At 35.1% G+C, this 15,234-nt stretch overlaps 1 protein-coding gene and 1 non-coding gene across 3 annotated transcripts in view; one reads left to right on the forward strand and one right to left on the reverse strand.

Annotated features, from left to right (window-relative positions):
• The window catches only part of LIN7A (lin-7 cell polarity scaffold A), a 153,204-nt gene that overhangs the window by 27,042 nt on the left and 110,928 nt on the right, over positions 1–15,234 (forward strand). The window lies entirely within an intron of this gene.
• On the reverse strand, positions 1,486–1,592 carry LOC118984803 (U6 spliceosomal RNA). The gene has a single exon (XR_005065991.1). It is a non-coding gene; the product is annotated as a U6 spliceosomal RNA (small nuclear RNA).

The raw sequence follows: 15,234 nt of genomic DNA on the forward strand, positions 1-15,234 counted from the left end.
ACATAAAGGATTTCTTTTTGCATTTTTAAGGACATTGGCTTGCGTAATTTTTAAGACCTGTCCAATTTTAAAATATGTAAATTACAAATTTTCTATTCACTTATTTTTGAAAGGAGATCTATGATTTCTGATAAGAATAGTTATGTTGATTTCATATCCAGTTCAGTTTAAAGTGTTCCTTGAAGGTAATTGTCACATGTTAGGTTCATCATCTACCCCCGTACATGAGAAGAACAGTGTCTTTAAATAAACAATGGTTTTCAGGTAAACAGTGTGCTTTTTTCTCTGACTGCTTTTGAACTTCTATGGCACTTGAACTGGCACTCTGTTCTTGAAGTGTCAGGAAAAAAAGTAAGGCTACTTCAATCCCTGTTTAATAAATCAGCTCAATAATTTCTTCTTTTTTTGCATTGTTTATATTCATTAATAAGTATTGACATTGAGATGCATGTAGAACAAAAGAGATTCCTAAATGAGACATACTAATTTTTTTCCTTAGCTATTATAGGTGACCTGGATAAATGTAACAGAAAAATAAATGTGTTTAAAGCATTAATAAAAAGTGATGAAGTACTTTCACCTGAGAAAAGGTGTTCAGTGAATGTGTAATTAAAGATAAGATAAAACTACTCAGTAAATTAAAGCAGGAATGGTTTATGTTAATACCACTTGAAAAACAATGCCTTCCAAATTAAATTTGTTTATGTGTGGGTAATTTGTCTTGCATTAAAAAATGTGAATTTATACTCAGATTTAAGTATTTGGATCTTCTCACGTTTAAAAGATAAACAAAACTAAGATTATTTTATTTAATCTTTAAAATGGAACAAAACCAAACCATTTACAATAAAATTAAGACCTTGATCAACAAGTCATTTCAAATTTATTACATTTCCCTGTTTACTTAAGTCAATTAGATCCCAATGACTCACAAACTAGAAAAAGTACAAGAATAATTTTAAGGACATCTAGTGGTCTATAGGATTAAACATTTTTTATCTGACAAAATATAAAATTATATTTAAATCTCATATGAGGTTGTAGTATCGTTTACCCAAATAAATGTCTCATTTGTGAGTTTTAAAATTAGCTCCTGCCCTGGCTGGTGTGGCTCAGTGGGTTGAGCGCAGGCCTGCGAACCACACGATTGCGGTTCAATTCCCAGTCAAGGGCACATGCCTGGGTTGCAAGCCAGTTCCCAGCAGGGGATGCACGAGAGGCAACCATACACTGATGTTTCTCTCCCTCTCTCCTTCCCTACTCCTCTAAAGATAAATAAATAAAATCTTTAAAAAATAAAAAATAAAATTAACTCCTTGTGCTTAGAGTCTACAGCCCGATCTCCAAACTTCATCTCCTAGAACTTTTGAGAAAATACATTACAAAATGTTTCTGATACATTTTTATGTATAGAAGTTGAATTTTGATTTTAAAGTTAGTGGAAGTCTTTTGAGCAGTGTATATTGAATAGCATTGAGCCAGCCAATGCATAATATTTTCTTCACAAATTTGCACGTCATCTTTGCACAGGGTCCAGGCTAATCTTCTCTGTATCATTCCAGTTTTAATGTATGTGCTGCCTAAGCGAGCACAGAATATTTTCTTTATCTTCTGGACAGGTATTTTGTTTTGGCTCGTTATTTATTCAGTGCTTAATGAGGACCTGCCCATGTTATAAGCCTTTGTGGGCATGGACATCAAAGGAGAACAGAAAGTAATCATGACTCTGTTCTCAAGAAACTTGCAATCTACAGGAGACAGACGGTAGTCAAAAAAATCACAGAGACAAATGTATAATTACAATAGTGGTAAATACTAGGAAGCACAGATAGATGGTGGTAAGAAAGAACCATGGCACATAGTAGACATTCAGTAGTAGGCAGGAGGCATTTGTTGGCTGGGTTAATGAAAAATGATAATAAAAAGAAGAACATGAAGAATTGTTCTAGCAAAAGCTTCCCTGAGAAAATGATGTTTGACCTGAGATCTGGAGCATGAATAAACAGTCAGTTGGTAAAAATTGTTGGGAATAGGTTGCAAACAGAAAGAAAAACAAGGCTTTATGTCAAGGTAGAACATGACAGAAAAAGGAGTGAGCCTGTATTAAGAGTCCAAAATACAACCGGTTGCCAGAGGAAGCTGGAGTGGTTGATCTTTCTTAACGAAATGACTGCCTATGTAGAATATTCTACAAAACACACCAAAAAAGCTGCTAAAACTAATAAGTGACCTTGATAAGGTGAGAAAATATAAGGTTAATATAAAAATATCAATTATACTTTAATAGCAATGAACAGTTGGAAACTAAAATAAAAAGACAGTAATACTTGCAGTAACATCAAAATCATGAAATATTTAGAGTCACATTTTGCAAAAACAATTGCAAAAATCATGTACTAAAAAGTAGAAAACTTTGCAGAGAGAAATTACAGATTTAAATAAATGGAATGGTATACTACGTTCATGGAATTGGAAAAGTCAATATCATAAAGGTGTCAATTTTTTCCAAATTATGACATAGATTCAACACAATCCCAGTTAAAAAACTAAGCAGTCTTTTTTGGGGGTAAAAATTGGCAAGCAAATGCAGAGGATATAGAATAGAAAAATTGAAAAGCAAGAACAAATTTGAAGGATTTACACTACTGTATTTCAAAATATACTATAAAGATAGCAATCAAGAAAGTGTGATATTAGGAACAGTATTGATATACAGAGTGATGAAATAGAATAAAGTTCGGAAATAAGTTCACAAGTGTGTAGCCAATGGATGGGCAACAATTGTGCTAGGAAACAATAAATAGTACTGTAAAAATTGGATGTCCATATACACAAACATTGAACCTCAGCCATTCACAAATACTCAAAAATCAACTCAAAATGGGTGATAAATCTAATCGAAAAGACTTAAGAGTATATTCTTTTAAAAGAAAGTACCTGTATAGTAGAAAATCTCTGATACCTTGGATTAATCTAAGATTTCTTAGACTGAATGTGAAAAGCATGAACCATAATAGAAAATTATCATAAATTTAAAATTATTGGTCTCTGAAAGTTATTGTTCAGAAAATTAGAAGACAAGGACTAAGAGAAAGTATTTGTGAAATATAACTGATAAAGGATTTGTATCTGAGATATTTAAATAACCTATTAAAACTTAACAATGAAATAAAATAAATGACCCAATTAAGAAAATAAATATTTGAATAGGTACTCCACCAAAGAAATGTACAGATGGTAAGTAAACATATGAAAAGATATTCAGTACCATTAGTATTTATGGAAAAGCAAGTTAAAAATGCATAGAAAACGTTTTTAAAGCCCTTATTTCTGTATACGATTTTTTAAAAAGCAAACTTCATTCTGCATCACTGTTGTGTCAAGTACAGAACAGTATAGAATGGCTCCTTTCTCATACAGGGTCTCCTACCTCGTGTCAGTATTTAGTCCTCTCTTTCCAGGAATTACTTTGATAATAAACGTTCACCTTCCCCAAACTGTCTCTTGTGACCAAAATCTCCGGCAAATCATTTGATGTCCTCTGTGTTCAGTTTCCTTACTTAAGAAGTAGAGGCTGGGACTTTTCATGACAGGCACTCTGCTATGTTTGACAGCTTTTTAATAAAAATCAGACAAAATCAGCATCTTTCTCCTATATTTAACTCCTCTGTGGCTCCCCTAGATGCATACAGATATCTGTTCTGGTGAGACATACTCCCCTTACAATTGTGTAAATTAAAACTACAGCATTTATGTTGATAATTTTCATTACACTTTCTCCTGAGTCAAAATTCTATTGTAACTTCTTATATACTAGTATAATTGAATTTCATAAAAAATAAGCATTGATGTAGTCAATATGTGAATATTGATTTTTAATATGTTGGAACCATGGTGATACACATTTGTGTGTACAGCAAGCTATTTTTAATTAGGACCAGATGACAAAAGCAAGCATGAACAATTTCAAGCAAGCATTGAGTAGTGTGGTGGAAAATGACTTGGTCTGGGATTTACCGTATCATAGTCCCAGTTCTGGCTTCATTAGTGCCATCCCAGACTACTAAGAAATGCTCTATCAAATGGGATTTTTTTTCTTGATTTCTGCTTCTGCTGATTCATTGTTGGTATACAAAAATGCCTTTGATTCCTGGATATTGACTTTGTATCCTGCTGTTTTGCCAAAATTCATTTATTAGTTTCAGCAGTTTTTTGGTAGAGGTTAGAGGATTTTCCATGTACACTATCATGTCATCTGCAAACAATGCCAGTTTTGTTTCCTCCTTTCCTACTTGGATGCCTTTTATTTCCTTTTCTTGTCTGATCGCTGTGGCTAGAATTTCTAATACTATATTGAATAGAAGTGGTGAAAGTGGACAACCTTGTCTTGTTCCTGATCTTAGTGGAACAGCTTTTAGTTTTTGCCTATTGAGTATGATGTTGGCTGTAGGTCTTTCATATACGGCCTTTATTACATTGAGGAATGTTCTCTCTATTCCCATTTTGCTGAGTGCCTTTATCACAAATGGGTGTTGTACCTTATCAAAAGCTTTTTCTGCATCTATTGATATGATCATGTGGTTTTTGTCCTTGCTTTTGTTTATGTGATGTATTACATTTACTGATTTATAAATATTGAACCATCCTTGCATCCCTGGGACAAGACAGAAAACTGTATTTGAACAAGAATTAAATAAGAAAAAAATAAAATAAAGAAAGACACATAGACCAAAACTAGGGGAGGTGGGAAAAGGAGGGAGGTGGGGAGGGCTGGGGGGGTGGGCTGGGATGAAAGTAAAAGATGGAGAGCTATACTTGAGCAACAGTTAAAATAAAATTAAAAAAAAAAGAAATGCTCAAGACCAGGAGGGACTGGACCATCACACCCAGTGAGGAACCTCCTCTTTACTCCTCTGTGTTGAAGTGGCTGCGCCTCTGCCCTTGCCCACCTCCTAGTCTCAGAAGTAGGCTCTTAAGGTTAGAAGCTGTTACTGACCGCTAGATGGGGATTCCTATCAGATTACGGAAGCACACAGTCTAGTCTAAATCCTTAAGTAGAAATATTAAACTAAAAACAAAAAACCTACCATTTTTTTAGAATGAGCATATTTATAAAGGTACCTATCTCAAAAAATTATCACAAAGCAAAGAGAATTAATAGAGCAGCGTACATGCTTTGAAAAACAGATATCAGAGAAAATCAAGAAAATCATAAGGTGTTATGAAAGAGAGACAGTCATAAAGATCAAGTTTGAAAATAAAGAGATGAAATGCCAGGGAAAAGTCAGCACAAAAGTAGAATAGTATTAAAATATCAATCAAAAATAAAATGGAAGCCAAATTAAAGGTGACAAAGGGTGATTTTTGATTGAAATTATTGGAATGACATTGGTTCACAAAGCCATACAGGTTTCAAGTGTACAATTCAGTAGCAGAGAAAAGGGAACCTTCACGCACTGTTGGTGGGAATGCAGACTGGTGCAGCCACTGTGGAAAGCAGTCTGGAATTTGCTCAGAAAACTAAAAATGGAACTGCTTTTAACCCAGTGATCCCACTTCTGAGAATATATCCTAAGAAACCCAAGCATTAATTCAAAAGAATATTTGCAGCCCTATGTTCATTGCAGTGTTATTTATAATAGCCAAGATTTGGAAACAAAGGGTGCCATTTAATATGGAGAAAAACCATCAAGAATCTATTAGGATCCCAAACCTTTATGGACCTAGTTAGAAATATATGTGCATGAGGAAAAACCTTTTAGTGGGGAAGCTTAGTAATTCACACAATTTCTCAGAGCGACAGCTCAAATAGACAATAAAAATAATACTAGGATTTTAATAAATCACTTAACAAGCTTGAACACTTATATATGTTTGTAACTATTTCCTATTATTTTCAAACATCTGTGGAATGTTTACCATATATGAGTTAAAAAATGTTAAAGTCCAAAATGAGAAATCACATAGTAATTTTTCTAATAAGTACAATCCTCTTAAAACCATTCCCTTGGAATCTTTTTTTTTTTGCTCTAAGTAACATTTGCTTGAAGAAATAAAAAATTAAATGGTAGAGTAGAAAGAAATGACCCATTAGATGTATCTACAGTGGGATTCTGAGGAAATTGTAGGGTCATTTATATACACGCACAAAAGCAGATACTAGTAAATAAACTAATATAAACTACCATGAAATTTGTCTCATGGTAAAAGACCAATAAAAGGAATAAATATTTTTCATGTCTAACCAAGAAAAAGCACTGGTTAAAATAAACAACTTTGAAATGAAAAATAGAACATAGCTGTAGATATAGAATAGGTTTTTAAAAAGTATAAATCACTGTATACTAAAGCAACACAATGAAAGTTGAGATGGAATGGACATTCCAACACTGCAGAAATTGACTGTGAGCTGGTGAATGGGGAAAGCCCAGTAAAAAGTAGAGTAAAGCTGAACTTATTCCTAACAAAGGGCCCAGGTCCAGATGAATTTACATGGATCTGTTCTTGAAAGAGCAGATACTTCTAAAATATTTCAATTGTTCCACAGTATTTGTTAAAATGAATAGGAAAATATATGGTAACAGTAAATAAGTCAGAATTCTATTAATTCTAATGTAAAGAATAATGTGATAACAAAGAACGTGTTTATCACAAAATGAAAATTTTAAAGAAATGGAATCACCATATATGCATGATTATGATTCTTAGTAAAATAATGAATTTTTGGACTTAGAGGAAATAAAATAAAATAGCTACTTTAATTTTAAGCTAAAATAAGTCAGTTCATGAAATTATTTTGAATTTTTATTTTAAATTTAGAAAAATGATTAATAATAGTTATGATGAAGTGTTTAAGATTTTTCTTTTATTTATTTATTTTTGGTAAAATATTTTTTAAGCAAAAGAAAATTATCTAAAGCATATGATTGGGATTCATACTTACCTTATAAACTCACCAAGTTGTAATTTTTTTCTATGATTAAGAAAAAAAGTACTCGAGTTTTTGTTCAATGATCTTTAAATTTGTTCAATCTGCTATATAACCAAATAACACTTCACTGGTTACTAATAGTTTGCTATGTAGATGCAGTAAGTTACTAAACAATTATTTTTCCACTTTTTCTATTCCCAACATTCAGTTTGTAAAAGAAACATCAATAGAACATCTGAGAAAGCAGTCCTGAGGAATCTAGCATAACAAGGAGAAACTCATTTCAGATTTGTACTTGGAATTTCAAATCATCTTATTCAGCTTGATAGTAATCGTGTTCTCAAGAAAATACATACACTGTTCACCAAAACAATTTCTGCAAACACCAAGCTTCACTTTGTCCTTTAATCATCACTTCAAGATGTAGAAAGCACCACACTCACTTCACAAAAAAATTCTCTCAAAGTAGCTGAGAAACTGGATGACAGTATGATACAGTAGTGATAAGGGAAAAGAGGAAACATGTTATTAAGTGGCTTGATAGCAGAATAATATATCAAAATGTCAGTTTATATAAACATATTCATCCATTTCCTTGTATAAGAGATATTTGAGGATGTGAAAAGTTGAATTTGTAAGGTTTCTTTGTAACAAGCACTCTGAAAACACCCAACTTGATTTGATGTCTCTCCAGCAATTTCCTCATGAAGTCTTTCTCTTCCAATTTCCAGAGCACTGTGAGAAAGGGAATTGGGATTTGCTAATTATAATTACAAGGAAAAACTTCCATTTTTATGATATGCACAGGTGGAATCACTACTGATATAAAACCTTAGTTGTTTCTAAGCTAGGGAAATATTACCACTCATAGAGCCTAAGGGAATGGATCTTTTCATGCCTAGTATGCTAAGATGCCAGACAATAATTATTTAACTAACCCGTAGTGACACATCATTAGATAGGGAGTTATGAAAGGAAAGGTAAAATACATGGACTTCGGTTTAGTTTTAAAGCTTTGTGTAATATGTTTTGTTTTTATATCTGGCTGCACCTAAAATCAAGGGAGGTCATAGATGAAATGTAAATAAGGAATCCTGTGGATGGACAGGCTTGCGTAGCTGGTGATGTACTATTGAGGTATCATATTGTTACTCTCTAAATGGTAGTTTTATTGTAGTTCTACAGAAATACCTCCAGTGTACTTAATTTTTTAATGCGTTTAAGTGCTCATTGTGTGCATTTCTGTCGGGAAACTTCAGAAGCAATTTGTATGCATACAAATTGTTCTTGACAATGTACTTTAAAACACCTCTCCAGAGAGCTTAACATAACACTTCCTTAAAAATACTCACAAGTGCTAAAATGAACGGATTCCACTTCCAATTCACACTAATTAGTTCTTACTCCTCCCATTTGTAGATAAAACTTGATCATTACAGAAAGATAGAATACAGTCCCTTAAATTCTCACTTTCTCAGAATTCAGATTTTGTAAGACATCTAAATCTTATCAAAGAGATGTTAACACAAATATCATTGTTAACTAGTGAATACAAATATTTACATAAATATAACAAGAAAATATATTCCATGCAGTCAATTCTATTGGACAAACAATTTTTAAGTCCCCACCATTGTCACTATTCTGTATTAGATAAAGTGGCACATATGAAAAATTATTAGGACACAGGTGTTCTTAGTATGTAGAACAGAAACGAAACAGCAATAGGTTGCTCAACTTACTTCAAACATGCAAAAACATCACATTCTGGCCAGGTCTCATTCCCCATAGACTCCCAAGGACACACAGTTGTCATGGAATACATCAGGCATGGAAACAAGAGAAATGGAATGAGCTCATTTCACATTAATTAGGAAGATTATAGTTGGCTATCATAATATAAAGACATGGATGCAAGATTAGATAGGAAAGTGAGGTGAAACTATAGAATAAAAGGAAAGATATCAAATATAGCAGAGAGAAAAGAAAGCTCAAATGAAAATAAAGGTGAAACTTTTGATTTCTTGAAGTCTCAGGTAATGGTTGGCAAATCAAGCTTAAATTTGAGCTGTTTGGGAAAATTAGATGAACTTTTTTTTTTTTTGAAAGAAGAAAACAAACAAAAAGAACAAAATGCTGAATAGAGTTCCTAGAAAACCTGGCAACACATTACTCATTCCAACCACGTAACAGGGATTGTTTAACAAAGCCATAGTTTAAGCTTTGTATACCTAAAGGTCCACAGCCTTTCGTTTTGTAACAAATTGTTCCCCTAGTTGCTGTGCATTTGGCAAATACTCTAAGTGGAGCCTGGGCCAGGATTTTGTCATTCTATAAATTTATGATTTAAAAATTCTAGTGTTGTCAGCCATTTTTGTGATATACATCAGACTCGTCCCAAATCCCATGAAGGAAAGGTCATTCAGCTTTGGATAACTATAAAGAGAGATAATTTTAACATTTTGATAAGTATTTTTAGTACATTTAAATTAAGCCATTCTTCTTAGTCTTTACCGACTAGCCTGCATTTAAAGATCATGACGAGTTATTGGTGGATCGAAGCAGAGATAGATGAGTGTCTGATGAGGGGGGCATGCTGCTTTTTCTGTCTCATTAGTTCACTGTCAATTGGCAGTTTCCTTTCGTATAACAGCAGTGATGTGCAAAGCACCTCAGTGTGGTCATTTATTTTATTTTGTTGGTACACACGCTGTGCTGTACAGCATTAGATTTTTAAACTGAGCGATCTTTGGCCCAATTTTTGGATATACAGAAATCATGTACACTATTTAAACTGTAGTCTTAATAATGACTTGTATAATATTTACATTTATTGTTTATAGCCATTCTGCTTAAAATTTGGTTGCTCAAGAGTATGTCTTTTAATGAAGTCTTAACTATTTGTGACAGCATGGATTCACCGAGAGGGTATTATGCTAGGGGAAATAAGTCAGACATAGAAAGACAAATAGCTTATGATTTCACTTGTATGGGATATCTAAAGACCAATATAAATGAACAAACAAAATAGAAACAGACTCATAGATACCAAGAACAAACTAAGGGTTGCCAGGTGGGAGGAGAGATTGGGGGGCTGGGTGAAAAAGATGAAGGGATTGAGAAGTACAGATTGGCAGTTACAAAACAGTCATGGGGATGTAAAGTGTAGCATAAGGAATAGAGTCAATAATACTGTAATAACTACGTATGGTGTCAGTTGGCACTGGAAACTATTGGGGGAACATTTTGTAAAATATGTGGTTGTCTAATCACTATGCTGTACATCGGAAGCTAATACAAAATAATACTGGATGTAAACTGTAATGAAAAATATTTAAAGAACATGCCTTTTTAAAGAAGACATCTAGTCAACTTAACGAAAGAGCTTTGAGTTGCGTAATTCCCTTTCTATAATTTCACATTCCTCTTCAAAAATTGTCACAAATAGAACAAGAAGTAAGAACTCATAGGAAGAAGGGCTTAGGAGAAAAGATCATAGAGATCCTACATGTAGATGTATGACAGACATTCTACTAAAATCTCATTAAAATTACATGTTTAATTAAACCTCACAATGACTTATAAAGTCAGTGTTGTGACATCTTGTGGTTCCCAGGTCTCTTTCATTTTCAGGTTTACACCTACATTCTCCAACTACTTGGTGCAGTGAGAAAACATTCTATGTAATCCCTTATTCACTCTGAATTAATGGGTCTTATATGAACAAGAAGAAAATAACAGGGGAAAGAGCTACCCTTTTATTATTTTTTAGAATAATTTTGTCTTTGAGGTGGTGATACTTTTCTTTTGCCTTGTTGTACTTACTAAATTTGTTGACACCATTTGCATATAAGTAAAGCACCAGCTCTAAGTATAGATGAAACACTGCTGAGGCATGTAACTGTATTACTAATAAATGCTTTTCTGCCAAAGAAACATTCTGTTGAGGCCTCATCGTAGAGCTGTGCACCCCTTGGGGTGTTGATTTTCTTCTGCCCTCCTGTGCTGTTCATGTCTTGCCATCCCCACTGACACTGTTCCAGTCTAGGCTTCTGCCATCGCTTGCCAGGCCAGCCTAATAGCCTTGGTTTCCTGTACATATACCTTTGGTCCACTACAATTAATCAAACAACAGTCATGGCGATACTTATAAAATGTGAGTCAAATGATATCATCTTTCTGCCCCAAATTCTCCAATGGCTTTCTTTAGCAACTTTACTAAAATGTAACCTACTTAGGAAATATCTGCACAAAATGTGGCTCCCGTTTACTTCTCAAACTTTGTCTCCTATCCATTGGTGTTCTGGGACTGATACTTTCTGGACTGTTAAATAGTCAAGAATTTTGCAACCTAGGATGTCATGTGGGTAGCTTGAAACAGACCATGGCAGGAGTGTTTACAGAAATCAGCAAATGCTACAAACCAGGGCACTGCTATTTACTTACTTACTTATTTATTTATTTCTTTATTTATTTGGGAGAGCTGGTTGTTAATTATTTACCAGCGCACCACTGTTGTTCTTGCTCTCTGCCTTACCATGTTTCACTTACCCTGGTTTTGTCTGTTCCTCTAACAGCTGGGCTTACTCCCCTCACTGTGGGGTCTTTGCCTTTGCTGTTCTCTTTGGATCCTCCTCCTTTAGACTTGCAGATGACTCTGGCTTCTTTTCAATATTCAAGTCTAAGTCCAAATGTCACCTTCTCAAGAGGCTTCCCATGACTACCTTAACTGATGGACTTCCATTTGTGACTCTAGTTTCTCTAGAACATCAGCTTTATCCCTGCAGCCTAGAACGATGTGCTTTTGTATCAGCTTGTATTTGGTTGCATGCCACAGAAAACCAAACAGTAGGACATGTGCTTGTCTCATGGAAAAGATGCATGGGATTGCACAGGTCAAGGCTAGTAGGACAGCTCAGTAATAACGTCAAAGGCTGAGTCCCTTCCTTCTTTCTACCCCACCTTTCTCGGCATATAATGGTCATTGTCATTATCACAAAATGGCTCTTTCACCTTTGGGCTCTTTGGGATATTATAGCTGGTAAGAGAATGGAGAAGTAGGAAGGGTACATAGACCAAAATGCTGAAGGCATATGCCAGCAGTGTGTCTATTTAAAAAGCTTTCCTGGAAGGAGACTTTGACCTGGGGTGGTGAACACACAGTACAATCAATATACAGATGATGTATTATGGAATTGTACACCTGAAACCTATCTAATTTTATTAACCAATGTCCCCTCTATAAATTCAAGTAAAATAGAGGGAAAAAACCTGTTTTGGAAGCCATACACAGTGACTTTTTACATTCGCAACAACTTGGCCAAATTGCAAAAAGTCTAGAAAAAGAAGCGTATTTGCTTTCTATAGCTTTTGCAATGGAAGAAATAAAGGAATACTGTGATTTTCAGTCAAATAATTTATACTGTTTGCCATGCTATCCAGTACACTTTTGTAGAATTAGTGACTAATATGCTTTAAGTGATTCCAGCTCCATCTTCATCCAAGTTCCTGATTTGGATGAGTCACAGATTCAGTTTGGCAGTATAAATGTCAATCAAACTAAACAAAATTCATCGTTAAGAAAAGAGATGATAATTGGACTATGCCAGATCTCTGGAAGCTCATCTCATTTAAGTTGCAGTGGTTTGTGGTTGTTTCTGGTCACAGTGTTCAACCTATCTGAAAGAACATCTTTCCAAAATATGTTTTCTAACCATCATAGACAATCGACGATGAGTTGATCATTTTTTAATATGTTATCAATACAAACACATTGATTATGCCATAATGTATTGAAGGGTTACCTTCTGGGACTTTGGGCACTGTTCTGACTATTTGTCCCAGCTTACAATGGTCCATGATGTTATATTTAAAAAAATAAATTTGGCATCCCTTCATTGTTTTATTTTTAATCCTTTCTCTGTGAGAGAATAGAGAAATAAACAGAACATGGGTGTGGTGGCGATCACATATGGTTTTGAGTCCTGGTGCTGCTATGTACTACTTGGATGGCCTCGGGCCAGATAACTCACCTTTCTGAGCCTTAGTCATTGTTGTTTTTATTCTCTTCCCCATTCTTTATCTACATAATGGAAATAGCAGTAATCCTATTATATACTTGTGAGAATGTTATAAGGGGATCTAAGAAAGCACTGAATAAATTGTGGCCATCAACGTCCTTCCCTCCAGGTCACATATTGACCTCTCAGTACCCTGTGAAGTACCTTCGTTAGCCACTGCCTGTACTAGCGCCATCTGAGATGGTGACTAAAAGAGCAGATTTCAAGGCTCCACTGTTGGCCTCATTTTTTAAAAATGATTACTTTTTGAAAAAGATTTTATTTATTTAGTTTTAGACAGAGGAGAATCGAGGGAGAAAGGGAGAGAAGTAGCAACGTACGGTTGCCTCTTGAGTGCCCTTTACTGCGGACCTGGCCCGAAACCCAGGCACATGCCCTGACTCGGAATTGAACTGGTGACCCTTTGATTTACAGGCCAGTGCTCAATCCAACGAGCCACATCAGCGAGATCATTTTTCATATTTCAACTTTTAGTAAACGGTCGGCAGTTAAATGTTTATGTTAACTAAAATTTGAGAACCACTCCTTTCAGTCTTCAAGCAAGGATTTGGTGGTCAGATTAGCTTAACCTCTGTGAACAGCTTTGGAGAACAGGTTCCGGAAATTATTTTAAGAATATGGATTCCTGAGCCGCATCTCAAATGTAGCCCAGATTCTAGAGCTATATTGCCAAGATTCAAATCCTAACTCTACAATTTACTAGCTCCTTCCCTGGAGAAGTACTTTTTTACACCATGGGTCTCACTTTCTTTTTCTGTAAAATGGGGGTAATAATAGTTCCTACCTCATACTGCTGTTAAGAGAAGAAAGTGTTCAGATCAATGGCACACTAAACACTAGATGTGACAGCAGTTAGTATAATGAGTAACATTGCCGTTAGAATCTCCAGGGTGTACCTTGAGAGTCCGTGTTAGTGATTCTCACCATAAAACCACACATTACAACCAGTGGGAGCTCTGAAGACCCTGATGTCCAGGCCGTACCCCAGAGCGATGAAATAAAAAACATATATGGGAAGGATCTAGGTATTTGGTTTTCAGCTTTATTTTTCCCAGTGCCTCCAGGTGATTCCAGTGGATGCACAAGGCTGAGAACCATTCCTCCATAGCATTTAAAAGCTCTCCGGGTGGTTCTGATGATCAGTAAGTACTGAGAAAGGTTTACAGACATCCCTTGTTTTCTTACACTTCATTTTATTGAGCTTCACAGATGTTGCTTTTTTCCCTACAAACTGAAGGGAAGGCCCTCCACCAGTGAAAAGATTATGACTCTTTATTGTGACACTTGCTTTCCTGTAGTGGTCTGGAACCTATGTGCAAGGTATGCCTATGCTGGCAAGTGGGTAGGGGTTAATGAGTATTGAGGGAAGGAAGATTAAAAGTTCAGCCTCTGACTAAGAAAGCCTGCAGAGCACAGAGCTGTTATAAAAGTACTAAATGGTGAAGGACAAAGCTGCTAAAAGAAAAGCTGTGGCTGGAATAAAAATAAAAAGCACAGGGTTTAGAATCACTTAGGTTCAGATTCCAAACCCAGATCTCCTATTTGTTAATGAGATACTTAAATGCTCTATAAGTCTCCATTTTTTCCATTGCATAATGTGGATTTTTACTAACCCACAAGGTTGTTATAAGGATAAAGTGGGTTAAAAGATGAAGCTTTTAGCATATAGTGACCCCCTACTGTATGGGGTACATGAAATAAAAGCTTATTGATGCTTTTAGAAGTAGGAATTAATGGAATGCAGAATGCAAGAAAGAGTGAGGAGTCAAGGGTAATACCTAAGTATTTTGTTTAGATTATGGGATAAGTGGTGGAGGTATGAACCAGAGAGCTGGCAGACAAGTTGGTTTCTTAGATCTTCATGCTTTTGTTGTGTTTGTAAATCAGCGTCCCTAGTTTCCCTATCTAATATTCCTCCTCATCTGAGCTGTACTAGTAAGCCCAGACTTCTACATTAGTAACTGAATTTGGTAGAATAGTTCCATAAAATAAGCGTCAGGAAGTTCTGAAAAAGAACCTTAAGGGAACTCACAAATACACTACACACATTTTATTGCGATAGTTTTAAGAATAAGTATTTCGCTGACTCAAGAGGCTTCTTTTGCAGCCTTCCAGAGCCAGGCCTTGAAAGTTTCTGGTACTTTTACAGAGTGAAAGGGGATCAGAATTCCATTCAGGACTTCAGTCTCGTGTCCAATTCGTCACTCCCCACCTCTTTGTTTG

This window comes from Sturnira hondurensis, unplaced genomic scaffold (genome assembly GCF_014824575.4).
Source record: "Sturnira hondurensis isolate 20B ecotype Veracruz unplaced genomic scaffold, ASM1482457v3 Scaffold0003801, whole genome shotgun sequence".
In the NCBI taxonomy this organism is placed as follows: Eukaryota; Metazoa; Chordata; class Mammalia; order Chiroptera; family Phyllostomidae; genus Sturnira; species Sturnira hondurensis.